Source organism: Megascapheus bottae, chromosome 2 (genome assembly GCF_031878675.1).
Source record: "Megascapheus bottae isolate mThoBot1 chromosome 2, mThoBot2.hap1, whole genome shotgun sequence".
NCBI lineage: Eukaryota > Metazoa > Chordata > Mammalia > Rodentia > Geomyidae > Megascapheus > Megascapheus bottae.
In genome coordinates this window covers 77,648,331-77,656,181 of record NC_143510.1, presented here as the reverse complement: position 1 = coordinate 77,656,181, position 7,851 = coordinate 77,648,331, and the positions used below count along the sequence as shown (strand labels likewise).

Sequence of the window (7,851 nt, the reverse complement as noted above, 5' to 3'; positions counted from 1 at the left end):
CAGAACCTCATAGCATGGGAAGACATAGAGAAGCTTCTTTAATCTCATGAAAGACAAGGGGTAGACAGCAAGAAGGAAGACTGAGGACACAATGTAACCCATACCTCCAGTGAGCTGCTTCCTCCAGCCAGGTCCCTCTTCCAAAAGTTTCCATCATCTCCCCAAACAGCACCAAACATAGGGACCAAGCATTTAGCACATGAGCCTATGGGGAACATTTGCCACTTCTCTCACAAAAGCCTATCAATATTTTCACTGACTGTAGTTAGTGGGAGATTTTTTTTAATGATCTGTGCTTGTAGACCAGTTCTGGTAAGGATTCATGAGGACCCAGATTTTATCCTCCATACTGCAGAAGAGGAGAAGAGAACAGAGAATGGAAAGGGAAAAAGTAGAGAGGATTGGGAAGAGGAAGAGAGGGGAAAAAGAAGCCTATTTGCCAGCTGCCAGCTGTCAGCTGGCAATGTCTCTTCAGCATACAGCTGTTGTAAGAGTTAACCGAGTTAATGTACGTAAATTTATAAAGCATTCAATGTATGTAATATTTATGAATGGATAGTATTGTGAACACTGCTTGACACATAGCGTATGTATAAACGAGCCATTTACCCATAAACTACATATACCTAGTTATGTGCTCACAACTCTTTCCTCTCTTTAGCCTATAGTTTCAGAGCTGATCCATTTCAACCTTCAACTATAGTATAATCTCTCATCCACATTTTCCTGAACCAGGGATCTTCTGCCTCAGTCTTATCTGGAGAACTTCACAGATGGCCAGGTCTGAGGTAATGATCAACTTGCTCCTGATTAGTAAATGAAATTCTTCCTTTCATAGCTATAAGTGATTTGTACTATAAAAGAAAACAATCCATTCAACAAGATGTGGTGTTTATACACAATGGGATTTTATGCTGCTGTCAGAAAGAACGACATCACCCCCATTTGTAAGGAAATGGAAAGACTTAGAAAAAAATCATATTAAGTGAAGTAAGCCAGATTCAAAGGAACATAGGCTCAATGGTTTCCCTCATTTGTCATAATCAGTAGAAACCTTGGGCTCTCCTAACAGAGATTTACTATAGAGCAAAACCTAGATACAGAAGGCCATATATAGGATGATGCTAAATGAAAGGATATAGAAACAAAAGCCATATAACGAGTGATTGTTGTCCTTAATATACTATGTTATCTCTCATCTCTTTTGCTGTCCCTTGGTTATCTCATATTGTTACTATGTTACCTTGTTAATCTGATATGTTGTCTATATGCGTATTTGGTTATTTGAAATAGGATAGGGAAGGGGGGGAAACAAGATGAGGGGTGGGGCTGGGGGGAGGGAAATAGGGACCAAGACATGAGAAAGGGTATCAATGTTTGTGAAGTAATGCACCTTCTATCTGGTGAATGTAATGTAACCCTTCCATTAATTACAATAAAAATATATGAAAAACAAAACAATCCATATATATGTACATAATATTCCAAATCACTTTGTGAAATTTGTCCTGATCTAGCATAATAGTGGTAAAGGCAGAGTGACCATTTCAGGTTCAGTTCTTGGCCCTTCTCACTTCTTAAAGGAGAGTCCTGAGAAGTCAGGGTTGCAGCTTTCAGAATGTGGTTGTCTTTTCACTCATTGTCTCCATGGGGATTCATTCCCTTTTGTACCTGTTTTGTTCTTTGGGTGTCATGCTGTTGGGATTTCAGAAGACAAGGAGGAAGGAAGGATGAAAGGCTATGCTCAATCCACTTTCTGTAACCAGAAAGTCTTTCCAGAATCAAAGAAGCTTTACTGAGCAGTGGACAAGCAGCCCCTATCCCAGGTAGCCTATCTTTTCTGCCTAAACCTAGGCAGAAATTGAATCCTCAGATTTTAGTAAGTCTTGTTAAGGAAATATAGCACTCCAAAACCTAATATGCTTCAGGGAAAAATGTCTTCATTCTAAAAGAAATAATAGATTTTTTTCTAAGAATGAATCTGTGCACTTTGTTCCATGAGAATAGTCTGAGCCCTGCAGCCTACAGCTGCACAGATGAAAGCAAGTTGGCTTCTACTCCCCTCCCATCCCCATTCCTGCTTTGTCTTCTGGTGCGGGGAGGAGAGAAATCTGTCCTTGGGGTCCCCAAATAGGCAGTAGCTCTTCATTGGGCTTGATGTCATGTTCATGTTCTTGGGGTCTGCTGGGTTTTATCTTTTTGTTGGTTGTTGTTTGCTCCCTCCAATGTAGGATGTGGTGGAAGCTGGGCTACACAGTCACCTGACCCTGTCCAGTTATCTCTGCTGTCATCAGCTGCCACCAGGACTACAGAAAGAAGAAGAAATGAGGACACCAGTCAGCTGAAAGTAGCACTGGGGAAGTGCCACTTGCTGACTCCATCACCTTGAAATGATACATCTCGACATGGTGGGTTAGGATGATAATGCTGTACAAGTCCACTCACACATGTATGCACACACACATGTATGCACACACACATGCACACCAAAGTCCCTTTCATACTCAGAGCCCCTCTCAAAGTGCCTTCTCCACCAAATAGGAGATGATGCCAGGAAGATTCTGGTTTGTTAGAAAGCAAAGCTTATGTAATTTGGAGGAGGTGGCTCCTTCCATAGGAAAAGAGCTACCCAGCTGTGAATATAATTTTGAACATTTACTTAAAATGAGAAAGGATGACATTTTAAAAGATGACCAGTCTACAAAAATGCTATCATTATTCACTTGACACATTTCTTTAAGCTTTATGCATTACCTATTATTTTTTAATTTTTTGTTAGTCATGGGGCTTGAACTCGGAGCCTGGGTGTTGTCCCTGAGCTCTTCAGCTCAAGGCTAGCACTCTACCACTATGAGCCACTTCCTGTTTTCTGGTGGTTAATTGGAGATAAGAATTTCACAGACTTTCGTGCCTGGGCTGGCTTTGAACCATGATCCTCATATCTCACCCACCTGAGTAGCTAGGATTATAGACATGAGCCACTGGTACCCAACTTTATTACTTTTTAATTTCTTTCTCTCCCTCTCCCCCTTTTCCTCTCTCCCCCCACCCTTCTCTCTCTCCCTTTCATACCAATTCCAGGGTACCACGTGTCAAGTTCAGTCATCCACATAGTGTGCCAAATAGAGAGATGAGTTGCAAAGAAAGAAGAGCACACGTGAACCATAAGGAAAGGTATTCATTTTAGCTCATCTTCTCCTACAGATACCTGCTTTAGGTTAAGTAGAGGAAGGGTAGGAGGCAGAGGGAGGGGTCTACATCTCATTACTAGCCAGCCCTGGTCTCCAGTGTTCATAGATGGAGGTGAGGACATGGGTGATCAGGATTGGATTGGCTGGGCCTTGGGACAATAGAAGTTGTTGCCTGACAGGTGGTATGTCCAGGGGAGGCTGTTCCCCTGGGGCTTTGCCTAAGCTGTCTTTAGGCCCTTACATGTTCATGTATGCAACTAGTCACCTACGTTTACACAGTTATGATATTACTCCAATCTGAGCACTGCATAATGCAGACGTATGTCAAAACATCACATAGTACCCCATCAGTAAACTCATTTTTTTTTCTTGGCGGTACTGAAGTTTTAACTCGGGACCTCGGCCTTGCCAGGCAGGTGCTCTATTACTTGAACCATACACAACCTCCAGTTCAGTATATTTAATTATTTTGTATATTAGTTAAAAATAAAAATAAACATTTGATGTGGCTTCTGTCTTTCTTGTTAGGCTGACTAGAATTCCAGAGCATCAGCTTTTCCTTTTCACTTTGCTAAAACCAGCCAAGGATAATTCCTTTGTCATTTCTCCATGGATTCTGGGAAACATCACCCTGGCTGACCTCTTTCCCACTGATTTCAGTCTAGAACTTTACAATTTCAGGTAGTATCATAATTAATACACTATGTTATCTTACAATAAGGTCCATCCAGGATTAGAAAATAAACAGGAAAAAAATTGCCTTACTTTGTTTTACTAAATAAAAATAGAACTTTCAATAGAATTCAGTTCCCACATTCAGAATACATTATTATTATAAATGTGTATTTGATTAATTTATTATGGAAATACCTACCTCACTGGCTCACTCAGCCGATCGTGGAACTTGTCAACCTCCATAGTTACACGAACCAGTTTCTTAAAATCTCTGTGTGTATGAATATAATCCATACAAACATGTTTATGTGTGTTAAACTCTGTATAAACACTCCCTTGGCTCTGTCACTAGATGGAAATACCTAACTTACCCATGGCCCCAGTTTTACAGTAAAGGGCCAAGGACTATGAAGAGTTTCAAGAGAAGAGAAACATCTGGAGTTAAAGAGAAAATACACTTTGGAGCAAATTGTTAAACTTTCATTCCTGTTTTACAACCTATCTAGGTCGTAAACCCCCTTAGCTGTCACTTTTGTTTAATGACATAATATAAGCTACCATTTCTTAAGAGCTTGAATTGTCTCTCTATCTGGTCTGTATCTAATCTTCCTGGTACAAACTAACCCTACGTAAATTTTGCAGTTTCTGCCTTTAAATATCCCATTTAACTTCTCCTCAGGGACAAGGGATCTTTGTTGGGTACTGGCCACTCTCGATTGCTGGCTTTAGTAAAGGACCTTCAAATTTCTCTGTGTGTGACACTCCTCTGTTTTGACTTGTCTGGGTATAACACTATCATTGTAAGTATAAAGTATAGATTAATGTAACCCTGAAGTTACATAATTAGGCATTCATTCCGTGTTAGGCTAAATTGTGCAGAATGGTATTTGGGTTTTCCTGGATTGTTTTCCTTCTTTAGAATATTCATAATTGAGTAAAATGCTTGGAATGCCAAAGAGGAATAAGAAATAGAACATATTTTTGCTTCTTCCATGTTGTGTTGTGTATCATCTTCCTATATCTGCCAAACAAAACTGAAATTACTTTAAAAAAGTTATGGTTTTATTTCTGGAAGATGCCTCCAAACTCTGTCCTGGCAGCCTCAGGAGCGTCTTGGCATGTAGCTGCATTGTGTTAATCCTCTGTGTTTAGTTTGCTTGTTTTAGCTACACAATTTTTTGAGGCAGGTAATAGTCCTTTATAGTCAGGCTGGCTGAGAACTCACTAGCCCAGGCTGGCCTTGAATGTATCATCCTTCTGCCTCCACCCTTTTTCCTTACCCCATGGTGGGCTTACAGGTGTGTACCATTATGCCAAGCTTCAATCCTTTGTCTTCACTAGGCATTCTTTTTGTGTCTGTATCCATCACCTTCCCTCCTTGTAACTGTCTTGTTGTCCACTCGTTTGGATTAGGACCTAATGTATTGATCTTCTTTAACTCGATTATCTTTGTTGAGATCATTTACTACTAGCACTCAGGAAGCTGGAGCAGGAGGACCTGGAGTTCAAGGCCAGCTTGTGCTACATGGAAAGACTACTGCCCCCCCCCCCCTCAAAAGACATTTATTTCCAACCTCTCAATTCCTGGGAGTTAGGACTTCAATATAGGAGAGGAGGAGATACAGTCAACATTGTAACAGAGGATGTTAATATATTTTGTATTCTTTAAGATGATTTTTTTTGAATCCAGGATGTATGAGGTCCTAAGTTTAGTCTCCAGCTCCATAAAAATTTAAAGAGAGGGGCCGGGAGTTTGGCCTAGTGGCAGAGTGCTTGCCTAGCATGCACGAAGACCTGGGTTTGATTCCTCAGTACCACATACATGGAAAACAAAAAAAAAGCCAGAAATGGTGCTGAAACTCAAATGCTAGAGTTCTAGCCTTGGGAAAGTCCAAGGACAGTGCTCAGGCCCTGAGCTCAAGCCCAGGACTGGAAAAAAAAATTGAAAAAATTGAGAGAGAGAGAGAGAGAGAGCGCGCGCGCGAGCGCCAGTCCTGGGCTTAAGCTCAGGGCCTGAGCACTGTCCTTGGACTTTCTCAAGGCTAGAGCTCTACCACTTGAACCTCAGCACCACTTCTGGCTTTTTTTTATATATGTGGCACCGACGAATTGAACCCAGGCCTTTGTCCATGCTAGGCAAGCACTCTACCACTAGGCCAAACTCCCAGCTCAAAAAAACATATTTTGAGTGATGAGAATTTATATGTACAATCAAATTTAAAAGTCTGCTTTGGCAATACTGGGGTTTGAACTCAGGACCTTAAGCAGGCATTCAACCATTTAAGCCATGCCTCCAGCCCGTTTTTGTGTATTTTTCAAATAAGACCTTGTGTTTTTGCCTAGGGTTAGTTAGCTTGGGAGCTACCTATAACTCCCAAGTAGCTGTAATTAAGGAATGCTTGGCTTATGTGTTGAGATGGTGGGAGAACGGAGGGTCTTGAAAAAATTTGGTTTGGGCCTTGGGTTAACCTTTCATCTCAATCCGCCTACCTCCCTAGTAGCTGGGATCCCTTGCATGAGCCCCACACATGACACAAAAAGTATAGATTTAACTTTTCCTTCAAATATAGTGTAAGCTTTTCATTACTATAACAAAATGGACAGCAAGTGAACAGGAAGTGTGGAACCATTGCTCACAGGCCTGTGGCAAGGGCACAGGTGTGTGGTAGAAACAGCACTGCTTACCTCAGGGCCTGCAAGCAAAAGAATGCTGAGGTCCCCAACCTCCTTTAGGGACCTGCCCAAAATGGGTTAGCTAAGGACCTTACTCAAGGCCTCACCTCTGTACAGCACCACGCTAAAACTAATCCTTGCACACAGTGGTCTGTAGGGTCACTCACATCCATACTATGACATATAGTTGGAATTTGTATTGAGAGGGCTATTCTTAGAGACTATCCTATAACACTCTACCTTTGCTACAGGCACAGAAGCTGGGAAGACACAGTCCTAGCCACCCACAGCTGCCTCTGGGTGTGCTGGATATGGAAATAACCATGCAGGAATGGGGAGGTTTGTGAGATCCTCCGAAGAGACACACATGGCTTTGTGCAAGAAGCATCAGAGTAGAGTCACCCAGGCAGTTGCAGTTCAGTGGTTCTGGGGTGCATTCGGCAGGGCAGGACAGGGCAGGTCCGAGACACAAAGCATATGTGGACAAGAATAGCCTGCTAAGGGGAGAAGACAAGTCTCGACAGCATGAGAGACAGAAGGGAAGCCACAGAAGGCCAAATGCCAACACACAGGGCAGAATGTGCACTAAGGAGCCAGTGAGGAGCCACTGAGGTTTTAAATCAAGGCAGAAATATTACCAGATTTGTGTTTAAAAGATCAGTCTCCAGCAGCCTATAACTTGAGGATTTTTCTCTCTTTAAAATCCATTCTTTGCCGCCCTTTTATAATCTCCCAACAGCTTTCATTACAGTTTACTCTTTAGAAGGAGTGTGTCCTCTTGTGCTCTGTCTTTCTAGCTATATGGCTTCCTCCCTAACCTCTGCCTGTCCTTTGCAGACTCTACAGGTCTGGGGTTTCTTCAGGGCAGCCATAGTGCTGGGAGCTCCCTGGCCTCATCTTTCCCCTGGATTTAGATTTTTGTCCTGGCTTTGGCCTCTCCCTGCAGTTCTAACTTGTCCTAACCACTTTAGTGAATGATGGGGGCAGCTGCTCAACTCCAGAGGTGAGATTCATTAATTCCTCCCTGTCTTTCCTCTCCCATAGGAAAATCTATGCTCTTCCTCATCCTGCAACAATTTTTTTTTAATGTGTGCCAGACCTGGGGCTTGAACTCATAGCCTGGGCACTCCCTGAGCTGTTTTACAAAAGGCTAATGCTCTACCACTTGAGCCACAGCTCTACTTAAAGCTTCTCTCTTTTTTTTTTTTTTTTTTGCCAGTCATGGGATTTGAACTCTGGGCCTGGTTTGCTGTCCCTGAGCTCTTCGGCTTAAGGCTACCACCCTACCCCTTAAGCTATAGTGTCACTTTTG

The 7,851-nt window shown here is 42.2% G+C and overlaps 1 long non-coding RNA gene across 1 annotated transcript; it reads left to right on the top strand.

Annotated features, from left to right (window-relative positions):
• Positions 1–710: 710 nt before the first annotated feature.
• On the top strand, positions 711–3,184 carry LOC150067359 (uncharacterized). The gene is made up of 3 exons (XR_016539561.1): positions 711–788; positions 2,232–2,408; positions 3,082–3,184. It is a non-coding gene; the product is annotated as an uncharacterized LOC150067359 (long non-coding RNA).
• Positions 3,185–7,851: the final 4,667 nt, after the last annotated feature.